This window comes from Macaca fascicularis, chromosome 15 (assembly GCF_037993035.2).
Source record: "Macaca fascicularis isolate 582-1 chromosome 15, T2T-MFA8v1.1".
NCBI lineage: Eukaryota > Metazoa > Chordata > Mammalia > Primates > Cercopithecidae > Macaca > Macaca fascicularis.
The window spans coordinates 9,920,947-9,945,372 of record NC_088389.1 but is presented as its reverse complement, the minus strand read 5'-3'; the positions used below and the strand labels follow the sequence as shown (position 1 = coordinate 9,945,372).

General features: G+C 48.4%; 1 long non-coding RNA gene across 4 annotated transcripts in view; it reads right to left on the bottom strand.

Annotated features, from left to right (window-relative positions):
• Positions 1-24,426, bottom strand: part of LOC135967347 (uncharacterized) — a 42,361-nt gene that overhangs the window by 14,700 nt on the left and 3,235 nt on the right. For 2 of the 4 annotated variants that reach the window (XR_012424187.1, XR_012424186.1), the window contains exon 1: positions 17,445-17,706. The exons of 1 other annotated variant lie outside the window; for it this stretch is intronic. This is a non-coding gene — a long non-coding RNA (uncharacterized lncRNA). Of the gene's footprint in view, positions 1-4,798; positions 12,996-17,444; positions 17,707-24,426 lie in introns of those variants that run through there. One more of the 4 variants, XR_012424189.1, reaches the window with a different exon arrangement.

Here is a 24,426-nt window from a genome sequence, read left to right as displayed (position 1 = left end):
AGCTCACAAAGGCCCTAGTACCGCGGCAAGGATGGCGGTGGTCACACCTGTGGCCATTTATCCTCTCTGCATCTAGCTCCTCTCCCTGAGGCAACAGCACCTCTGAAGTCACAGTCTGGCCTCCCAACTCTCCCCTCCCGAGCTTCTTGGCGTGTTGCTCTGCTACACACACCTCAGCAAATACTGCTGATTAGCCAGAATCACCCAGAAATCTCTTAACCTTGATTCTGACTGCTTTTGTAATTTGTAATATTTGTACTTCTGGTGTGATTTGAGGAACAACACATTTTAAAATTAGAGAAGATGTGGTTTTTATTCTCTCCTTTCTACTTGCAACCTTGAAAATTCAAGTAGCAGCAAGGGTTTGTTGAAAGTAACTTCCACCAAATAGAACCTATTACAAAGGTACTACAGAGTGTCAAATAACCACATAGATGTAAAATAGAGATGCAGACACAGATATAGAATCCAATGGTTAAACCAAATTGAGAAATGCTTGCCAGTTTGATAGGACTTCTAAAACTTGACAAAAATGTTGGCTAAGGGATACAAGACGTTATGAGATGAGTGAGATGCTTGGCCTAGAACCACAGGCTCTCTCCTCTTTACAGCAGAAAATCCATAAGGAAGTCAAATCTGAAAGAATCAGGTACCATTGAACGGCATACTCAGCCATGCTTCCCCATCCCTGGGCCAGCTGCGGTGAGTGCAACCAGTCATTCACCAACATCCATCATCCATCCTCCAGGCCATGGCTACACTTCACTCCCAGACTCCCTGTCATTATGCAGATTAGGTAAATCATGGCCACTCTCACCTTAAGCCTCCCCCACAGCCACCGTGGCAATCACCCAGTCCCAACCACAGGAAGGACGGCAGTGTCCTTGGGAACGCAGAGCAGGGGTCTGAAACGAACCTGGATCCCTGAATACCTCATGGAGCAGTCACCAGCCTGGAACATCCTCCCTCATGAGTTTACAAGAGAGAAAAACTCCTTGGTTCCTCAAACTACAATACTGCAGAGTCTCAGGTCACAGCATCCTTACCTATCCTTGTCAGGAACCGTTCATGCTCATCAAGACATGAGAACAAAACTGCAGTGGCACAGTCACACACACCCAGAACGCAGACCACCTGTTGCTCACATTCATCGTATTAACACCAAAAAGCCACCGTGGTGGATATCCTGGATGTGGACACTCGGCGGCTTTTTGCTGGAGATGCACTTTGTGCATTTATCGCACGACCATCTTGGCGTCAGGAGGGGCTGTGCAGATGGCAGTTGTGCACGTCACAGGGAGTCTCACTCACTGGACTCTCAGCCAGCTCCCACTATCAGTGCCCGCAGAGTCCTCTCCTCCGGGAGCACATGCTCGGATGCCACAGTGGCCTGTGGATCCACACAACAGCACTGTGTGCCCCAGGAGCTTAGAAAGTACCACTGCATCAATGCCTCCACAGGTGAGGCTGGGCGCAGAAGCCACCCTCAAACAGTTATGGTCCTCGGTGGGGCTGGTGTCCAGGCAGGAAGGCGGCTCAGCGGCTCTCCTCTCACTGTGGAACTTCCTAGGTCCCCACATGGACAGAACCAAAATAACACGCAACAAACAACAGGAACGAGAACACGACCAGCAGCTTCTGAGATGAACAAGCTGGGCTGATCATGAGACACCTCATAGGGACGGTGCCAAAGCCCCTCCCAGTGACCTGTGAGGACAGCGCTACCAGCATCTCCCTAAAACCAGCCCAAGTCGAGTTAGACTCCAGGCTTCCCACGAGTGGGCAGATCTATTCAATCCCACAGTCTGAACCTTCTAGGCCGTGTGTCATGGCCCCCATCTCACATATGGGAACGCGGACACTGCACCATAGACCGGCCCCAAGCCCTGGTTTCTTCTTCGACGCCACACACCAGTACAGTGAGCACTTAGGATCTGGGCATTCACAGAAAATACTGCTTAACTAAAACTTCTGATTTAGAACATGTTGAATTCCTACTCACAAAGCTCAAAGTGTTCTGTCCTAGGAGGCGGCAGTTGTAACTAAGCATGAGAGAAGAAGAGGTCAGAGTGGTGCCAAGTATTAAATATTCCTCTAAATCTATTCACCAGGTCGCCATGCTATTGTCACCTGCTTCATTTTCTGTCCTTAAAAGACATAATAGTTACTTTTCAAAATAGACAACCTGTTTTACTGATGCTTAGCTATAAAGTAGCGAGCTACATATCCAAAAGGGAGATATGGGAAAACAGAAAAAGTCCACAAGCGATCAGGTGGGAGGGCAGCTGCAGCAGCATCTTGCTCTGTTGCGTTGTGAGCCAGCCACATGGGCTGGACAGCTCACTTAGCCACTGAAATTATATCATCTAAGATTTTGTTGCAGTTACTTTGATAAATTCTCCTTCCTGCTATGAAGAGTAAGGTTTGGGGGTTTTTTTTTTGGTGTTTTTTTTTTTTTTTTTTTTTTTTTTGCGTCAGAGTCTCCTGTGTCACCCAGGCCAGAGTGCAGTATTACAATCACAGCTCATTGCGGCCTTGACCTTCTGGCTCAAGCAATCCTCCCACCTCAGCCTTCCAAGCAGCTGGGACCCACAGGCGAGTTTGATTTCTTTGCTAACGAATTCCTAATTCACCTCACAGCGGGCCTGTCAGGGCCATATGCTTGGAGGTCCACCTTGCCGACAGTCCGTGTGGTCTCTAAGGTGGATGCACTCCGGTTGCCCGGGCTCTGCACGTGATGTTGAGTCTCCACGCCTGCCGTTGTATAAGGGACTGACAGCCCAGAGTGTCTCGACGTGCCATCGTGAGCTGGGCTTTATTCCACAGGGCAACTCTGCTTCCCATGACGAGATGTAGCATGTGAGCACAGATCAAAGGGTATCAGCAACTAACCCAATCCCCAGGTACTAAGCAGAGGACCGAGAGTTTAATTCCTTACTTATTTGCTACGGGCTTGATTCAAAAGAGCTTTCTGGGATCCTAGGGACAAACATCTCTAACTGGTAAGAATTCTGGCTTTAGTAATGGAAGAATCACCTAAGGCCCATTTTGTAACTGCTGTTCTCATCAGAACTTGAGGCCAAAGGGAAAAATAAAAGGGGTGCCAAGATCGTGACACCCCAGTTTGCACAAGGCCAATCAGCCTGCTTGAGGGGGTGAAAGGAGTAGGATTTTTAAACTGCTGAGTTTTAAAAACATGGCTGTAGGCTCAGCACACTGGCTCATGTCTATAAGACGAGCACTTTGGGAAGCCGAGGTGGGAGGATTGCTTGAGGCCAGGAGTTCAAGACTGGCTTGAATAACACAGCAATACCCTATCTCTTTAAAAAGAGAAAAAAAAAGGTTATTAAAATAGTAACAAAAAGGTTAATACAATAAATTACTATATCAACATGGCCCCCCCCTGCTGTCAGATGAGGTACAATCTCTGTGTCTACGATGAGGTCTGGAGAGAAATGTAACCAGCATCATAGAGAAGGTCGACCCCAAAGCCCCACAACACTACTCCTGTACAGTTTGTTAACCAGCATGAAGTCTCCTCCACAATCAGAAGCCTGGTTTAGAGGAAAGCTGCCCACGGGACCTGGGTGGACTCCAGACGCCGGCCGACCAGACAGCCCCACCCTGGGACCCTGCCGGCAGCCCCGACTGGACAGAATGGCCTCGTGAGTGTCCTTTCCCGCCACAAGCTGCAGACCCTGAGCCAGTCCTGGCTGTGACTGAGGCTGCGCATAAACGTCTGCGCCCAACAGCTCACCTTTGTACATGACACGCCCAGTCCACTTCATTTCAAATGTTACACTCGCCCCAAGGCGAACATGGATGTTACAGGTTAACTCACTGCATGTGTGCTAGACTTTCCCTGTAAGTGTTCAGACATTGCACGAACCGGATGAGCAAACCCCACTTTCCTTGTAAACTTTCAGACATTCCATGAGCCCGATGAACACACACAGCCAACAAACCCTGGAATGTGTAGCGCCGCGGCCTCCTCCCCTCCTGAGGGGCGTGTGTTTACAGCTCCCCCGAGACCACATTTCCCAAAGCACAGAGGGTTACTCTGAAAATAAAACCTCCTTTTTCCTTCCTCTGTACATCTCGTGGTCGTGTTAACAACTATTGCTACAAATGCAGAGAAACGGGGTATCATCCGTACTGGTCACCGAATTCCTACCACCAAAGCTTCAGGGCCCCCCAGTCTGAAGGAAGCTTCTATCGACCTAAAGCCAACTCTGGAGACGAAGGCCGAGCTGGGGAAAGGCTGTGTCACCGCAAATCCACACCACGGGGCCCTCTGCAGTTGTGTGTAAGGAACTCTTGGCCTGTCCTGGGGTTTGGGGAGATCAGGATGCAAGCAGATACCTTACGCTCTGCCACAGGACTGAGAAGTCTGCGGAACCTCAGAGGAACACAGAGACAAATGGCTGCATGAATCCCACAGGCCGAGCCTTGATGGGCGCCCCTGTCAAGAACACAGACACGCCGGGAGGGGCAGCCGATACAGGCAACGCCTGCAACCCCAGCACGCGGCAGCGTCCAAGTGTGGGGGTCTCTGGCCAGGCTCCACCGCAACTGCCATATTCTGTGACAAAATTTTAAAAATAGGTTTTAACTAGTTATAACTCTAACTTGCTTTACATATAAACAGAACACAGGGTACCAACAGACTCCAAAATACTTCACCTAGAACCAAGTCTAGAATGCAGATGGCTGCTGCTCCGAGTGTGACGAGTCCCCCTGAAATGCCATAAGTCCTAGATCTAGGTGACTAAGTGCTCTTCCTAAACCAGATGGCACCTTGAGGCTCTGAGGGCACCCTCTGTCCCCAGGCCAGTCCATCAGCCCCGGCAGAAGCTTCTAGAATAACAGCCTCTGGATTTGTATTGGACGGATGTAAACCAGGCAAAGTCACAGGGGCTCATCCTAGAAGCCCATCCGTTTACCCACTCATGCCCTGGAGAGCCCTGCCCCCAGCTCCACACTTGCAGTCACACTGAACCACAGGAACTGGCTTCTAGGCCCTCAAGCCACTCCCTCTCGCCCCTGGACAGAACCTTCTCAAACCGTGAGACCCAGAGTAGCTTTAACAGGTGGTCCCAGCAGAACTGGCCACTGCGTGATTTGATATTTTGTGTGTGTGTGTGTGGGGGGGTGGTTCTTGTTCTGTCACTCAGGCACAGTGCACCATAAACACAGTGGTGCTATCATGGTTCACTGCAGCCTCAACCTGCCAGGCTTGGGTGATCCTCCAGCCTCAGCTTCCCGAGTAGCTGGGCCCATAGGTGCACATCACCACTCCTATTTAATTTTTTGTAGAGTCAGGATCTTGCTATGTTGCCCAGGCTGGTCTCGAATTCCTGGGCTCAAAAGTGAACTGCCCACCTCAGCTTCCCAAGGTGCTGGGATGACAGGTGTGAGCCACTATGCCCAGCCTAGAATTGGTTTTTCTTAAACCTGAGTTTGACACATGAACCCCACTTACATAGATATCAGCACACTCACAGCTCAAGAGTTTTTCTGAATCTCGATTCTGTCTGTTCAAGGTCAATATCTAAGAAAGGGTCAGAACTGACCCTCCCCCCTCAATGAAGCCTAAGGGCAAATGCAGCAGCATCTCAGGATATGAGGAGACAAAGTAAGAAGGGTGGAAAATACACACTGAAATTCTAGTGCTAGAATCGTAATCACCAACACTTTCAGAGGCAATCTGCTTTCCAAAACATGCAGTAGCTGGATTAACTTCAAAGTCACCAGATTCCACAGGCAGGAGCTCAGAGGGGCACAGCTTTCTAAGGCCGCACAGCCCGGGGCAGTGTAACAGCCTCGGGGCAAAGTAAACTAAACAAAGGCTTGCTTCTCTCAAGGATGAAGGTGCTCAAGTCCTTCCAAATAGATTCTTCTTCTAAGTAAGTTAGATGCCTCCTACAACACTGTTTAGAGTGCCAGTGTGTTCAGAAACATGCAGTGGAAAATACATCTCAGGACCCCAAAATCACTAAGCTAAAGGGACCTCAACGTGAGGAACAGCTTAGGGCAAACCTACCTCCCATGCTCTTCCGAACAGAAACAGCTACTGGGGTTGGGGGGGGGGGAAGCCATGTACCTCCCTCACAACCGATCCACAAGGAAATTCCTCATGACAGAGGAGAGAACTCAAAGTCACCATCTGCACACGGAGATAAATGCGGATCTGACTGCTTCCTCTGGAAAGGTTCACTAGAATTGCATTTGTCAGATCTACCTGTGACCTGGAAACCCCTCCCCACTTCGAGCCGTCCCTCCCTTCCTAGACCAAACCAATGTACATCTCACATATATTGTTGTCTCACATCTCTCTAAAATGTGTAAGACCAAGTTGTGCCCCAAACACCTTGGGCACATGTCCAGGACCTCCTGAGGCTGTCGCAGTGTGTCCTCAACCCCTCCTGAGGCTGTGTCTTTAACCTTGGGAAAAGGAACTCTCTATGGGCCGAGAACCGTCTGAGAGACCCTTCTGGTTTACAGGAAGCATTCTCTCCTGCGAGTATAACGATGAAATCATGTGGAATTACAAAGTGCCACTTTAGTAAAGGCCAAAGGAATTAGGGTTCGAAGTGCTTAAAAAACAAACAAAATCAAGTAACGTTCTGTCAATGGACCATGAAGCCCACACCCCCTTTTGCAGTGAAGATGTCAACTGGGACGAGAGGCCCCTCCTGCGGATGCAGCAAAGGCTACCCTCTGACCCCACTTCCCAGAGTCCAGGTTCCCATTGCTCAGGGAAAAGCAATCCCAGCTTCACGGGGCTCAGGCCTCCAAACCCAACTCCCACCCATGCTGGAGAATCACCCCAGGGACTAGCGAAATGGCAGGTGCAACTCTCACCTCATCCCCTTAAAGGGGAAAAGGCACCTTCCCGCTCCTCTTCCTGCTGGTGGGAACAGGGGCAGGAGCTGGAGGCGCAGGAGCTGGAGGGGCAGGAGCTGGAGGGGCAGGAGCTGGAGGGGCAGGAGGGAAGCAGCCTGGGTCCCTGCTAGTCACAGATGACAAATGCCAACCATCCCCGACCTTCACTTTGAAAAGAAATCCTTCTCTTTTGTCAGGTCCCTGGTTAGAAGTTTGCACCCATTCCTTAAAAACAAAACAAAAACAAATACAAAAACAAAAACAAACAAGAAAAAAAACTCAGATACAAAATGGGTGTTTTGCTGACAATATTTCAATTACCTAGAGGCCTTGGGTCAAATGACGGCAAAACAGGAATCTGAACACTGTTATTCAGGAAACTATCTTCCACAGCCCCATCTACCCTCCCAGGCTCTCACCTTATGCTGTTTGTCTGCTAGATGATTAACAATAATTGGTTTTAAAAACTAGGTGTACAGAACAGACAAAAGTCAGCTCGGGTGGAGGGGAAGCAGGATAAGACCCCCTTCCCCGCAGGATGGTGGAGGAGGAACCTTCAGCACCTGGGTTTTCAGGATGCTGGATCTCTGAGAGCATCTCTCACAGCTCAAGTACAGCCAGACCCTCCTCTGACACAGCCTATTCAGGCGACGGTGGCACCTGCCCTAGAGACCCACAGCCCTGCGCGGGGCTCAATTGGAGCTGAACTTTCCTCCCTTGGTAAGAGTCAGAGCCAGGGGTGGGGAGAGGAGAGAAGTAGCAGGCCTGAGGGGCACTGTGGAAACTCCATGCCACGCTAACTCTCGTCTGACGTGCTCCGGCCAAAGCCACAGCTTCTCGGAGGGCATTTCCCTTCACACATCCGGAAATCATCAACGTCTAGTCTCCCCACAGAACAGATCGTTCCCCAGGAGGCAGACACTTGGCTGTAACACGGGGTGATGAGGGTCGTGCCTTCGTGCCCATTCTGTAATGTTTCCTGTTACCTATTTTACCTTAAGCTACAAATGATTCCCGTTTACACGGGACACAGTGACACAGACAGCAAAACACATGAGATTCAGTGTGATCCCACACCCGTCACTGCTGACCTCAAGTTCTTTGTTCGTTTTGCTTCTAGAGTTTGTACTCTCTCCCGGGGTTCCAGGCCTGTGGATTCAACCAATCATAGATCAAGAATATTTTTTAATGTGTTTGTATTAAGAATTAGAATTTAATATTCATTAAACAACTACTCGCATGGCATGTCCATGGCATAGCTATTACGAGCAACCCTGACATGACTGTCTGCAGGAGGATGTGCGTATGTCATATGCAAACACCATGCCATTTTAGGGCAGGGACCTCAACACCCACAGACCTCGGATGCCATAGGCAGTCCTGCAGCCCACCCCCAAGGGCACTGTGGAATGCCTATAATAGAAAATGTGGAGGTTTTAAATAGTTATGTACTAAATCTAATCTTTTGTTAAGAAATTACTGTGTATCATGTGTATTATTTGGAAGTCCTTCATGGCCCAGAGACTTGACATGTTCTTATATTTTTGTCCACTGATCTAGTCATTTCAGTAAGCTTATTGAACACAAATCAATTTTACAATTAAATTCTTACAGGTATCACACTCAATCTGTAAGCTGCTTTGGTTTTTAAAGGGAAATAACCAATAGTTTTGCAAACCAGCTATATCATAGAATAACAGGACAAAGCAGCCCCATGACATGCAAAAACATGAGGTTTCAAAGCTAACCACTGTAAAACATGTTACAAACCCCGAAATATGAAAACGTTTTACACCACAACAGATATTCTAGAAAAAACAAGATATTCAAAAAAGGCATTTGCAGAAAAGCACTTTCCCCTTCATTTTTCACACGGTTTCCAGAAGCTTGTGTTTGGCAATGACTATGAACCAGAAGTAGCATCCGCTGCAACTACTGCCATCGCAACACAGAATATTAAGGCAAAAAAAAAGAACACATTGATGAGAACAGGTAGAGTGTTATACAAATGAGTGTGTTCTAAAGTCAACAATGTTCAAATTCTAGGTCTCCCGCAGACACTAGACGGTAACCGCCAAAGCTTATGTACTTGACAACGTTCAAGGAGACCAAGTTCAGAGCTGTCACAAGGCAGGACCATCCTCATGCGATTATCTCAGTCAGGTTTGAGGACAAGTGCCCCCGTCACAGCAGGAAAGCTGCCCAGTCCAGCACTTCCTGAGGTCACAGACTTTCGCCTTCCCATGTCTTCAATAGTTCCTTTACACTGGGAACCAGACAGCAAAAAATAAAACACTTCCTCAAATCTCAAGACAGTCTCTAGAGCTCTTTTCCTTGCCCCTTCTCTTACTGAAAAAGCCTATTTTGTACGCAATCTGTAGTGCTTCCCAGAGCTGCGGCGGAAAGAGAGCTAGTGTTTGGTAGATCGAGTTTCAAGCGTGGGGAGACCAGGAAGTTCTGGAGACGGATGGCGGTGATCGCGGGACAGCAGTGTGAACACACTTAATGCCACCAAACCATACACTTAAAAATAGAGTGCTATGTAATTTTACCACAATCAAAAGACTGAGAAAAGCCATCTATAATTAGTCACTTCTAATATCTTACATCCTGTAAGTTTCATTTGCTTTTGGAAATCCTCAGAGCAATCATGAAAAACGAATACCCTGTCGTCTCTGAAACGCAGGCAAAGTCGTTCAAGGGTTTTGATTATAGGAAAGTAGCTGGAAAGCAAAGTGTCCGTTAGACACGGCAGCCGTGGTAGGACAAACACATGGTAGGAAGGTGGTGGTCATGCTACACACAGATGGGAAGGGTTTGGGGAGCCACAGCACCCGAAGCTCGGGAGGCACCTGGGCAGGAGCTGAGAATGAACCAAACACGTTCGATCACGCAACATTCACGGACCCTGAGTCCAGCCACCGCCGCTGACATCCACTGTGGCCAGGGTGTCCTCTGCCACAGAGATACACATCCTGCCGAGGATACTGTACAGATTAAATGTTGAAACACAGACACGCTCAGGTCCAGCTGTTCAGATAGAAGCAAACACAACACATTTCCCAGACCCCAGCAGCAAGACTCTCCACCTGACTGCGTTCAGAATAACGGTCGTCTTTGCCAGGGCTGAGCCATGCTTCCCTCTCGCCTGTCCTCTGCCTTCACCAGCTTCGTGCGCGTTTCCAGGGCAAGTGTTTGTGCAGGTGCTATCACTTTTTTCCACAGCAAGAATATACACAGACACCACACAGAAATGGGCAACCTCGTTAGGAGCTGTGCAGGGACATCTAACTCTTCAGATGTGCCAAATTCCTGTTGCCATGGCAATTAAACTAGCTAAACTAACGTTGCTATGACCTCATCTCTTACTGCACCACTAAAGATCTTCCGGGTAAGAGGAATGTGCCTCTGCATAGCATTCAGCTCACGTTTACATGTCGGTTTTCCCTGAATATGGTTATGTGAGATAGAAATCAGTAAGATGGGGTGTAACATCTAATATAGGATCGTTGTGTCTCCTAGGCTCAAACACTTCCTTTAAGATCCTCAGAAAATGAAGTTTAACTCTGGGGACGTGAGTTACATAGTAACTTGTTTTGGATACTGTCTCTTTCACAATCCAAATATCAACACCAAAGTAGTTCTTGAGTTCCTTTTGAAATTGAAAGGAATTTACAAACCATAAAAGCCCCCAATATTAAAGGATACAATTCAGTCTTTTTAGCATATTCTGAAAGCTGTACATCAACCACTAGTATGTAATTCCGGGACTTTTTCACCACGGGCCAAAGAAACCTTGAACCCATTAAGAGTCAGCACCTGCTCCTTCCTTCCGCCAGCCCCTGGCAATCGCCAGCCGACTTCCGTTTCTCTGGATTTGCCCATTCTGGACACCTGTTGTGAGGAGAATCGTACAGTGCGTGACCTTCGGTGCTGACATCTTTCACGTCCAAGGTGAGTGGAATCTCACAGTGAGTGACCTGTTGACAGATACCTGGACTGTTTCTACTACTACGAATAATGCTGCTATGAAGACTCTTGCATAAGATTTTTTTGGCAAAAATATTTTCAATTTACCTGGGCGTATGCCTAGGAGTGAAATTGCTGGGTTGTACGGTGATTTCATGCTTAACTTTTCTGAGAAACTGCCAGACTTTTCCAAATCAACTGTACCATTTTACTTCCCCATATATCAAGATATCAGTTTTCCCAAATTCACCACCATGTTACTGTCCAATACTGGAGTTTTACCCATCCCGGTGGTTATGAAGTGGTATCTCACGGTAGTTTTGATTTCCATTTCTAAGATGATGAATTCTGCTAAACATCTCATGTGCTTTTTAAGGCATTTATATGTCTTTCTTTGGAGAATGTCTATTCAAATCCTTTGTCCATTTTTAAATTGGATTTTTACTAAGAGCTTTTAAATATATTCATGATATCAGGTCCTTATCATGATAATGTATCCTGTTCTGTGGGTTGTCTTTTTACTTTAAGAGTGTCCTGGGAAATGAACATTTTTAATTTTGATACCGTCTTTTTCCCTTCAGTTGCTTGTTACAGCTTTAGACGTCTCAGCCAAGGAAACATTGCCTAATCCAACGTAACAGTTTCACCAGGATTCTTCCGTAAAGGTGTCATGGGCTGAATGTCCCCCCTCTCAAGATTCCCATGTTAAAATCACAACCCCGGAAACTCAAAATGTCACTGTACTTAGATACAGGGCCTTTAACTTGGAAATTTAGGTCACATAAGATCTTAAGAGTAGGCCCTGATCCAGTATGACTGGTATTCTTCTGAGAGAATTTAGACACAGTCCTCAGTGCTGCACGCACATAAGAGAAACCTGTGAGGACACAGAGAGGGCGCCGTCTACACAGCACGGGGTGAGGCCCCAGAGAATCCAACACTGCCCGTACCTTGATCCCAGGCTTCCAGTCTCCAGAAAAAAGGAAATAAGATGCTGTTGTTTAAGCCGCACGGTCTGTGGTGTCCGTTATGGTACCCAGCAGACGGACAGAATGGGTCTCACAGTCGACTCCTTACGCTGGATCCATGTTGAGCTTTGCGTGTAGGGTGAGGAAGAGTCCAGTCCATCCTTTTCCATGTGGATACCCCAGTTGTTCCAGCACCATTGAGTTGTGAAAGGAAAAAAGTAAAGCAACCCTTACCGTCCTTTCTTCATCAACAGATTAGAAGATACACTGAAGAATCGTGGACAATTTTCTCAGTTTAAGCCAGTTGTTTTTAAATTTTTGGGTCTCAGGAACGCTTTGCACTTTATTCAAGATCACAGAAAAGCTTTCTCATCAGGCCGGGAGTGGTGGCTGCTCATGCCTGTAATCCCAGCACTTTGGGAGGCAGAGGCAGGTGGATCACTTGAGGTCAGGAGTTCGAGACTGGGCTGGCCAACATGGCGAAACCCCATCTCTACTAAAATACAAAAATTAGCCTGGCATGGTGGTGAACACCTGTAGTACCAGCTACTAGGGAGGCTGAGGCAGGAGAATCACTTGAACTCAGGAGGCAGAGGTTGAAGTGAGCTAAGGTCACACCACTACACTCCTGCCTGGGTAGCAGAGTAAGAATCCGTCTCAAAAAAAAAAAAAAAAAAAAAAAAAGATAACAATTTAGTTTATTTTACAACGATAAAGTCGTTACATCTTAATACAGTCTTCAAGAAGAAACCATTTTCCAAAATAAGAAGCAGCGTGGCAACAGTTTGTACTGCTGTGAAAAAACCTAACATCTCTGCACCTCAGACAGCAGGGTTCTCATGCCTGCATCTGCATTCAGTGGGCTACAGAGCCGTGGCTGAAGTTTATGAAAGTCCGACCCCACGCTGATATACAAGTAGGAAGCAGTATTTTCATTGTGTTTTCAGATCATTTTAGGTATTCTCTGCTGCCAAATGTAACAAGTGGCACTTCCGTACAGGCTGTCTGCAACGCAGAGTCTGCGCTCTGGTCGACGGGCCTTTCTGCCCCAATTCCTTCTGAGTCAACTGGTCCGTCCTGCACTTGAATGGCTTTTACCAGCACACGATTTTGTAATCATACATTGGTTAGAAAACACTGGTTCAGAACTATGAGCAAGTTCCACATTTCATTCTATATCAAAAAACAAACAAACAAAAACACATCAATATCACCATTGGTCACATGAGAAAGTGGTGGACACAAGATTTTTATATTTTAATACTCATTGGAAAGCTCAAATGTCTATCCTTGGGAATAATGTAAGGTACTTTCCTTGAGATGAAAGTCATTTTGTTCATTTTTCAGGCCACACCTGCAAATACCTCCATCTGAAGTGGCATCGTTTGTAAGTCATTCTTTCTATAAAGGCGGTCGTTAGTGGAAGAAGTGGTTCTGCAGGTTCATAGCTCAGAGGCACCCGTGCTCTCTCAAGATAACCATAAAATCCGCAGAAGACGCACCTGTGCACACTTCCTGCTTCTCACTCACAACGTTCCAGAAGGAACCCTGAATCCCAGTGCTGCAGCGGGACTGAAGTTTGCTCTCACCCACACAATAAACCCAGGGAGCTCCCCCAGCCCCCACCCCGAGGCCACAGCCTTGGTCCTCTGTCTGGTCTAGGAGGGCTCCTGCAGCTCCAGCCTAACAGGGAAAAGCAGGCACCCACATGTCAGAAAGCCCTCCCAAAGCCCGGCGAGCACTTCTACTCATGTGCCAGCCAAGTGCGTTTGAGAAGGATACAGCCAGCTGTACGGCAGGCAGCGAGGTACCCAGCAAATACTCAGGGTTCATGTTACTGAGGAAGGAAGGTGAACAGGGAGATAGCCAGCAAGTACTCAGGGCTCACGTTATGGATGAGGAAGCCAGGCAGATAATGAGGTACCCAGCAGGGTTCACGTTTCCGTGGAGGAAAGGAGGGTGAAGACAAGGGGGATGGAACAGCCTGTCATAAGCTTTAGCTTTTAAAAGGCTCACTGAAGATTATCCGATTTGATCTTAACAGCTCACAAGATAGGCAGAGGCACGACTCTTTCACTTCATAAAGAGATCCCGAGAACTGATGATGACCACGTACTCTTCCCACAGGCTCCCAGAAATCATTCTCAAATCATCTCTCAGTTGTATACATGTGATAATATCTCAGTCATGTCCCCTCTCTGCCGCGAAATTTTAATGCCGCCCTGCTGTTCCTTCGCACCCCTGCCCTCTCCTGCATTTCAGGCATGCCCACCATTCATGGGGTATCCACACCACCCCACCCCCCGCTGCTGATGGCTTGGATCACCCTTATCTTTCATTTCCACCTACAGGGACCTGTTCTTCCTTCAAATGAAACTCAAACTCACTCATTGTGTGAAGCCTTTTCCAGCCATCACAACTGTCATGTGTAAAATCAGTCTGTGGAATGCTTCATTCAGGAGGTGCTTATGTTGACTCATCGGCTGTGATCAGGACCAAATACTGAGCAAACCAGGTGGTCCCCGCTCCCCATCTCTGCTCCAATTCACTTAAAACAAGGATTCCTGGAAGCACCTTTTTAGCCCAATTCACGCATGAGTCTGCCCCACACCCTACAGAAAAGCCCTGGTGGTCGGCGGTCAGGGCTCGGGGCCCCCAGGTGGGTAAGGATAGCTTAGTGCCCTCTCTGGACTTGTCGCTCAGAGACCTGTGGCTGGAAGGGAAGAAACTTGCATCCTATGAAACATCCAGGCCCCGACACCCACTCAGGAGCAGAAAATGGGGAAAGAGCCTCGAACACACCCACGGGAGGGCAGACAGCAGAAGCCACGGAGGCCACCAGGAGGGAGGGAGGCAGGCAGTGAGGCCAGAGGTGATGTGGCCAGGAGGGAGTTGATGTGGCCAGAGGTGACGTGCTGTGGGGATAACACGGTGTAGTGTGGGGAGGAGATGTGGCCAGAGGCAATGTGGCCAGGGAAGGAGACACGGCTGGAAGTGACAAGAGGGGTCTCCAGGCCTCAGATTGTGCCTGATTTTTAGATGACATTTTAATTAAGATGTTATATCTAACTTTAATGAAAAGTAGCAATTTAGAACCATTGTGTACATTTAAAGCACGATACAAATAGACCACATTTCCCAAACCAAAGAACAGTGCATTAAAGGGAAAAAATAGCAGCTCACCAAAAAAAAAAAAAAAAAAAAAAAAAAAAGGTGAGTAAAGAAAAAATTCATTTAAGATCAGAAATAAAGAGATCCTACAGCTCTTCTAGTCCAATCCCCACCCTAACGTGAATGGGGGGAAAAAGAAAGTAGATCCTAGTCAGTCCGAATTAAAGACAAAACCGATCCAATTTACCTTCCACTTGACAGAAAACAAGAAGCTCATCAAGGAATCCCTACAAACAGTAGCTTTACTAGTTCCCAAAATACAAAATTCACCTACAAATTAAATCAACTGCTAAGTGTGTATAGAGTAATTTTTTTCATGATTGCCTTCCTCATCCCCAGGGGCTTTTTAAGACCTTTTTTCCCCAATTGCCTCCAACACCCAGGAAATTTAAACCCCACAAGTAAACCGTGTCTCGATTCATCCACAGCGTCCTTTAGAGCAGACAGTCCGTTGCTCTAAGACGTTCTTGTCACCTGAACACCGATTACAGCCTGAGAACGCACAACACGTACTCACACGAACTCTGACAGACAATAGGTGAGATACGGCACATGAGGAGGAAGACAAGATAAATGAGCTCCACCGACACCCCAGATCCGAGAAGTGAAACAGGCAGCCTGCTCGGGTGCAGGTGATTCCTGGAAAACAGCCAAGGGCAGCATTCGGAGAAGCAGCACCGCAGGCCAGGAGGGTCTGGGGGCTTTAGAAGGGAGGGGCACCCCGACCAGCTACTGGGGGATTCAGAAGGGAGGGGCGCCCCGACCAGGTTCTGGGGCCTCAGAGGGGAGTGATGCCCCGATCACTTGCTGGGGGCTTCAGAGGGGAGGGCTACCCTGACCTCGTGCTGGGACTTCAGACAAGAAGGCGCCCCGACCGGGTCCTGGGGGCGGCAAGACAAGCCCAGGGTTCCATCGTCACTTTTCACTCCCTACTCCCGAATCTCGCCCTGAAGTTGCAGCCAATCCAGGTATTCATTTACCCATAAAATTAAGTATCTGTGAGTAACACAAGTCACTAATCCACACAGATCTGAGTCCACAGACAACTCCCAGAGATGCCACCATCCCTTCTGGTAAAAGAGCAGCCCAGGGGCTCACGCTGCTAGGAAGGGAGACTGTCTCCAGCCTGACGCTGCAGAGTCCTCAACACAAAGTCTACCTTCGGGAACCATGCCGTCTCCTACAGAAGCAACTAGGGCCATGTAGGGTTTTTTAAAATCTTTTTTTTTCTTAAGACAGAGTCTCCCTTTGTCACCCAGGCTGGAGTGCAGTGGCTCGATCTCGGCTTGCTGCAACCTCTGCCTCTCGAGTCCAAGTGATTCTTTCTGCCTCGGCCTCCGGAGTAGCTGGGATTACATGTGCCTGTCACCACGCCCAACTAATTTTTTATATTTTTAAGTACAGATGGGATTTCACCTTGTTGGTCAGGCTAGTCTTGAACACCTCACCTGACCAGCAGTGAGAGTGGAAGGGGTGCCATGTGAGTGCCCCTAAAAACACACACAAGCCTGGCTGCTTAAAAGGAATGAATATAGCTCAACACTCCTATGTGAACATTGATGTGTCTACTGCCTTACAGAATCCTCCTAGCTGAGCTGCAGGAATCTTCCTTGGAGCCTTTTCTCACCTACACTGCCTACAGGTGCCCAATGGGCTCCCTGGGCAGTATCATGTCCTTGTTTAGAATATCACAGTATTTGGAGGCCTGTTTAATCCCAAGTCAGAGCCTTATCATAACTCAGACACCATCCCTTAGGGCTTGTGGGCCAACTTCGGCTAATGCAGGCTGCTCCACAGTGCCCTGCACATGGGCTTGGTGCATCCACACGATTTTAAGATTTCGGGCTGCCGTTTTCTGCAGTCACAGATGCGGACTTACATATTCATCTTGACTGAAGGCAGCACGTGTCTTTATGTTCCTTCTGTAATGGTAATAATCATGGCAACATTTCCTTGATCCTTAAAAAAGCCTCCTAACAGCAGTTGCATTCCACCCCCTTCCTTAAAATTAATAGAATTTACCAAACTAGGTGAAATCAGTCTTCATGAGAAAGTGACAAATCAGTGTTCACACAATGGCATAGTAGCTGGGCATAGAGGGTACGTCAACATCCCAAACTAAGCACCCATCACAATTATTCCCAACTCGCAGGAAAGCTAGAAAAATTAGAAGGCTTAAAACATACTTATAAATGAAAATAACAAGAAACCAACGTTTCTGAGGAGCATTTGTTAGCCCAGCAAGGAAAGCCATTAACCAGTGCTGATTATATTGCATTTGATTACAGCAGCCAAAGACGTGTCCAGAGGAAGAGAGTTTTAAAGATTAGTCTTTCGGTAAGAATGGTTGCTTAACAAGTTCACGCTACTGGGCTACACCAATCGTCAATTAAAAAGCAAGGCAAACGAGTGTGAGTCATTTTCCTTAATCCTTAATGCGTCAAAAATTACCACATTGGCCAAGCTGGTGTCCAACTCCTGATCTCAGGTGATCCGCCCGCCCCGGTCTCCCAAAGCGCTGGGATTACAGGCATGAGCCATCACGCCTGGCTGAGAAGTGTTTGACAAAGGCTGAGGGGAGGCTCCTGTCCCTTCCTGGGACATCCACATCCCACCCAGTTTTCCATATCGACTATGACACTCGAAGCATCACAGGAAGGGCAGCTGCATCCCCGCAGTTCTCTGCACTAATGCCACAGCTGCGTGAGCAGCCACAGCCCTGGAGCTGCCACTCAGCCTTATCGTGCTGGCACAAGCACAGCAGAAACTACCAAGCCCCCAAGGGGGAGGAGTGGGGACCCAGGGGAGTGAACCAGGAAGGAGGAATGCGGCCCAGGAGAGTAGGGAGGTGTGGGGGCCCAGGGCAGTGAACCAGGAGGGAGGCGTGGGGGCCCAGGGCAGTGAACCAGGAGGGAGGCGTGGGGGCCCAGGGCAGTGAACCAGGAGGGAGGAGTGTGGTCCAGGGAGTGAACCAGGAGGGAGGAGTGTGGTCCAGGGAGTGAACCAGGAGGGAGGTGTGTGGTCCAGGGGAGTGAGCCAGGAAGGAGGAATGAGGTCCGGGGAATAAACCACGAGGGAGGAGTGCAGTCTATGGCAGTAGGGAGGAGTATGATCCAGGGGAGTGAGCAAGGAGCCTTTAGGGGTAGCAAGTTCACACACCACAAATACCTCCCAATCCATCCGCGTGCAAGGAGGGGACGTAAACCACGCAGGACCTGCAGCGCTTTCTCCTCGCAGAAGAGGAGTGAGGATACTGACTCATGCATGAAATCAGAGCTAAAGTTCTACCACGGTGGGGAGACGCTTCACAGCCCAAATGGGTGCAAAAAGAAACCAATCATACAAGAGCAGTGGATGGAAAGGGATCAGAAATGTAAGCCTGTAACAATCTTTCAGAAAAAACTTCACTTGATATACAAGATGACTGCAGCTCTGCTTGATCATTTCTGCAAATGTCTAACTCGCGATGAGCCATCTCAGAGCCGTTCAACAGGAGTAACAAAATCAAAACGCCAAGGCATCCTCTGTATTTTAGACAGCCTGCAACAGTATGGAAATGAGCAGCGGTGCCAGAGCTTTCAAGTTTGTTTGAAGTAAATTCCAGCATGAGGGCAGCATCTTCCTGGCTGAAGCAATGAGGTGGGCTCCTGCTCACCGCATGGGAGACCAGCTTTCAGCTCAGCTGCTGTCAAGGGTCTGCAAACCATGATCCCCGACTGAGCCTTGGCCAGGGAACCAGAAGTGGTTTTTACACTTTGAAGTTTTCACAAAAGAAATATATGCAGAGACTTCTGTGACCCACAAAACATAACACGTTGCCTACCCTGCCCTTTACAGGAGCTTCTAGTTTTGGTGTCAGTTACAAAGTGTTTCTATAAAATAATGTCAATGATTTTCAAGCATGCCAGGAAAAGTCACACTTCTGAACAACCCTCAATGGACATGCACCATCCTGTGTGTTTCACACAGATTTTTGTTTTTTAAAAGCCAAACTAAGGGAGGTAATTCAGCTAAGTATTATAGTAACACAATTTGAGATACTTAATGATGTGTGACAACAGAATAACTGGCATTCCTGTGACGTAATAAACTAGCTCAAATACAAAATAACAAATCAAAGCATGTTTTGGCATCTCAAAGTGATCAGTGAAATTGGGAATAACATTCAGTGAAATAATACTTTAAAAAAAAAAAGCAAAACCAAAACAAATACCACTAAACCATCACTCTTTACATTTATTTAACTACTGCTGCAAAATAAAGTGGAGAGACTTCTTAGTGCAGGGTAATAATCGGCCATCGTCACCATGAAATAGACCACTGTGCAGGCTCAGGCCCTCCAGCCCACAAAGGCAGGGGGAGGGAGCAGAAACGATGGCCAGAAAGAAAGGGACAGGGCAACCATGACCTACTCAGCAATTGCACCCTCCCACCTTTCTTCTGGACTTAAAATTTTGGAGCCATCTGGGTTTACCTTCCTATGTACATAAATCAGCAAGTTCTCGAAGCCAGAAATCTACAATGCTTCTGGCAGCCAAGTCCTCTCGGCCTTCCCCCATGTTTTAGGGCCCCATCAGCTCACCCATGAATGGTATCAATGGCCACGGAGATCCAGTCAACCTTGCACTCCACAGACTGAAGTATGCCAAGAGCCACTCGAGGCTGCCACTGCCATGATCAAGGGCTTTCAGAGACAGCCACAAGCACTGCACAAATCCATGTGGCTTCACCAGGTGCAAAGAGGCTCCAGCATTCCATCCAGTCTGTCGCTGCTACCATAGCTGTGAGTCTTTGATGTGTCAGGAAGGGAAGGAAGACACCATGTAGATCATCTCATTTAAGCTTCGTGTCACAAGGTGGATTTTGTTGTGCCCGTGTTATGGATCGGGAAAGATTTAAGGAGGGCAAGCACAAGGCCCTGCTGACACAGTAGCAAGCTCCGCAGAGGCCTGGGCATGACCCCCGCCCCACGCTCCCTGGGTCCTGATGTCCACTCTTCCCCCGTGGGAGCCTGATCCTGGATCTGCCTGAATTGCTACCATCCCTAAGACACGACTCATGTCTGCCCACCTTCTCCTTTATCTGTTTCCCGCAGCCCAGAAGCGTGTGCTCTTCCATCCAGACAGACATCACACTTCAGCACCTGCACCTGACACCACTTCAGCCAAAAGCTTCTCTCAAACCTCCCCCAACACCTGCCGGTCACACAGGTCTGCACCCATAGCCTTTCTCACACGAATTCTCACGTATTCCTGTGTAGCACCATCCAACTGGTTATAGTCTGAGAGGAGGAAAGCTTTGTAGAGAAGTCCACATTCTACTTTGCTCCCAGCATTCCGTCTTGCATGAGGCAACCGATTAACAGCAAATTCATTTCAGCACAACATTTCCATTTGAAGAAAAGCAGGGCATAGAGCTCTGGTCATAATTAAAAGCTTGTTTCATTCGTCATTTGAAATTCCATGTACTGCTGCAACAGCAGCACCCCCTCCTCGCCAGGCTCTGCCCTAAGGACATCTTTCTTCCAGCGCAGGACTCCCATCAGAACCCCGGCAGCGAGAGCCCCGCAGGTTTCCCAGCGCCTCGGGCTGTGGCTTCCATGCTAGGCCAGCACTGACACGAAGGGAGTGGTGCCCCCAACAACTACAGGATCGGATGCTGAGGGGCTGTGGCTTCCACGCTAGGCCAGCACTGACACGAAGGGAGTGGTGCCCCCAACAACTACAGGATCGGAAGCTGGCCGACTGCTCTATAGAATTCAGACACGTTAGTAATCACTGACAGTTCCACTGACAGGCTGCTCAGCTATACTGGGAAAACTCCACAAAATAGAAAGAACCCATGGGGAGCACTTCTCTCTCCAACCTGGCAGCAAACGGTGGCTGTGCAGACGACCTCTTCGGGATAACCATCGACTGCATCTCAGGTCAGCAACAGCCCCGCTGAGGGCCAAAAAATCAGCTCCCCCCAGCCCTCACTTCCTAAGGGTCAGCCCTCCCAGGCCACCTCTCCTGGAAGATCAGCTCTGACGCACCCACGACGGTCAGGAACCGACTCTGGGACTCATTTCCCAGGCTCCTGCCCACCGCCCTCTCTCTTCCTCCTCCATCTTCCTCTTCACTCCCATCCTCCCTCCCACTTTCACTTCCCTTCCCTCCTTTCCTCTCCCTCCTTCATTTCCTTTCAGTCCTCACCTTCCTCACTGCACTTCCCCCATCCAACTCAGCTGACACATTCTCAGGTCAGTAGAGAGTTTTCTTTCACTGTATGTTTTTATTGCAACGATCATTCTTAATGAACAGAAACCTGTTTCGGACCATGTGGATGCCACCTCCTCCTGACCAACTGCTGCCCCGCGGCTCCGTGTCCACTCAGTGTCCTCACGGCACAGGTGCCCAGTAGTATGGCTTTGACCAGGGGTAGCAACATGGGACATGAGAGAGGTATCCCAGCCAAGAGGCCCTGCACAGCCTCCCCAGCAAACTGGAGCAAGGCCCAGGGCGGTAGGGAGAGCGCCGTGCTCATGATGTAGGCAGTTCAGCTTCTGGAAACTGTCCATCGACTGCAAATTACTTTGTTTCCATGGTTACAGAAGGACCATAAGCATTCTGAAATATGTTCTTGGTTTCATGTTTGTGAAATCTAAGTAACATTATATGAAAAATCGCTGAATTCTGCCCGAGGCTCTAGGGGTGATTTCCTCTCTGAAAGGAGCCCCTTTCGGGACTTGGGATTGAGTGACAGCCTTCAATCACGGTTCTCCTGGTGGTTACAGGGAACTCCTCAGCCTGCCAGGAGCTGGGGCCCTCGACAGCCTCACGGCTCCACACGCCAGCGTTCTAAGGATCACACGTGTGCAGATAGCAATGCTTGCTGCACACACGCCAGGTGCTAACAAGCCCCAAACGTCTCACTCATACTTGCTAACCACATCGCTTCTCTCAGCCTCCACGGCGTTTCACACTCTGCCTTTATATAGAGATGAACCATGCGTCCTGAGCGCCACAAAGATTCACCTCCTTCCGGGCAGAGGGGTGCATCTTTCCATCACGGGGTCTTCAGGCGAGCCGGCCCAGGCTCCACACATGCCACCCCTTCACCCAATACTATACATGCAAAAGGATGTATGCACTCCATACACACCCTCAAATACACTCACCAAATATGATGCGTGTACACACTCCACACACACCCTCAAATACATACGACACACATGAACATGTTCACTCCAGCGACACCTGCTAAATACACTCACCACACACGCACAAACATGACACACGTGCACACTCATTCCAGGCATCACACCCCTCACCAAGTATACAAGTACACACAATCCCAAGTCCAGAACCTGCAGACTCCACAAGCTTTGGTTTCCCCCACTGTTTCTCTCATCACATGAGATCCACACACAGGTGTCATTTACTGACATCTAACACCGGGGAGGCCCTTAGACAGAACTGCAGTCACAAGTCGGCTTCATTCAGGCATTCATCACCAGCCTCCTGAAGCCACCTCCTGTCCCCACGGGGAGCGGGGGCCGAGACCAGAGACGTCACTGGGCTTACAGATCCCCAGGCTGGCAACCCAGCGAAATCAAGAGGGCTCGGCCATGGCCCTGAAGGGAGATGGGTACTGGGCTCAGGTATGCGGAACATGAGTCCTCATTTCCATACAGTGTCACCTACGACGGCGTCAGGTGAAAGCCAGTGGTTTGGCATTCCTGGGATAGACAGTCCTGGAATTACAAGGGAAGCTTTTTACTCCTCCCCTCTGAACACATGAGGTCCATGGTCCCCTCACATCTAACACTGGGAATCTGAATCAGTGACTCGTTGTCCACCTGAGGACCACCCAAGAGGATCCACACACCTGCTACAACAGCAGCACCGCACCTGGTCTGCAGGGGAGCAAAGGAAATTCAACCTTTATGACTAAAACTGGATTACCCCGACACTGGCAGCCTGCAGTGTGTATATCGTCAAGCCCCCACATCTGCGCCGCCTGCCAGAGGAACACAAGCCCTTAGTCCCGGGTACTCAGGACGGCCTGTGAGGTGGATGCTGGCACCCTTCTCATCTTCCAGTGGAGAGGAGAGAAGGCCAGGGTCAGGGCTGGTGTATCAGGAGGGTCGGGGTTCAAACCCCATCTGCCTCACAAAGCACCCCTTCCCGTTCAAGTGACTTCTATCATCAGCCATCAGTGACTTCTCTCATAACCACAGTTACCAGCAATTATGAGTGCTGTTCCTTGGGACGTCATAAGCAAATATTTTGTTAGAAAGATTTTGCCAAATCTGCTTTCAAAATCCTGTGTTATGAAATGACTAATGAAAATTTGAGCTATGAAATAAAGCACATAGTTAAATGAATCCCAAAATGACTATCGTGAAGGAAGTTTTAACTTCAAGTGAAAAATATCCTCTAAATGACATCAGCCAGAATTATCTTCAATCATTACTGATCCCATATGCTTCATGAATTATACAGCATTATCTCAGATATGAACTTAAAACCATTAGCTGAATGCACATTTCAGCACAACCAAAGTTCTGCTATAATAAGCAGCACAGGCGTCTCTGGAGAGGATTTTAATTGGTACTACAAACAATGCACACGATCGTGGTAAGAGGTTTCATGCTGGCTGTTCTCCAAGGTGCGACACAGAGAAACACCACTAACCTCAAAGAAACCTGCTGCTCTGTAATGAGATGAGAGGTGACAGATGATGTGGACGGACTACTGTAAATATCTGAAAAGGAGAAACAATCATAGCAGTTTCCCTTACATTCTTAGAAAAAAACGATTTTTCTTTTGGGATGATTTAAAAAGAAAATGACATTTCTGGATTTTTTTTTTTTTTTTTTTTTTTTACTTTTCTTTCTGAGCCTGGGTCTTGGCTCTGTCACCAAGATTGGAGTACAGTGGAGCAATCGCAGCTCACTGTAGCCTTAAGTGATCTTCCCATCTCAGCCTCCAGAGTAGCAGGGACCACAGGCACGCACCACCACACTCAGCTAATTTTTCTATTATACAGATGGGGTCTTGCTATATTGTCCAGGCTGGTCTTCAAACCCTTGGCCTCAAGTGATCCTCCTGCCTTGACCTCCCGAAGATTTAGCCTAAGCGACCATGTCTTATCGGAAAATAGACATTAGAACAAATGCATTTCTGTAAGATTTTTTTACCTCTTTTCACTGGGGAAAAAGGTAACTTGCCTCCAAGGGTCGGAGACAAAGCCGTTACTGCAGACAAGAGTACTGTGCATCCCGGGTAGCACTACACCACAAGGCATGGCCGTGCACCCTGGACTCAGGAGTAACACACGAGGCTAGCACAGGCCGACGCCGGCCCTCTCCAGAAGCAGGCCTATCCTTTCCCTCCTCTCCTCAGCCCTCTCTCCCTTCAGGCCTCAGTGGCTGCTGACAGGGGAGAGG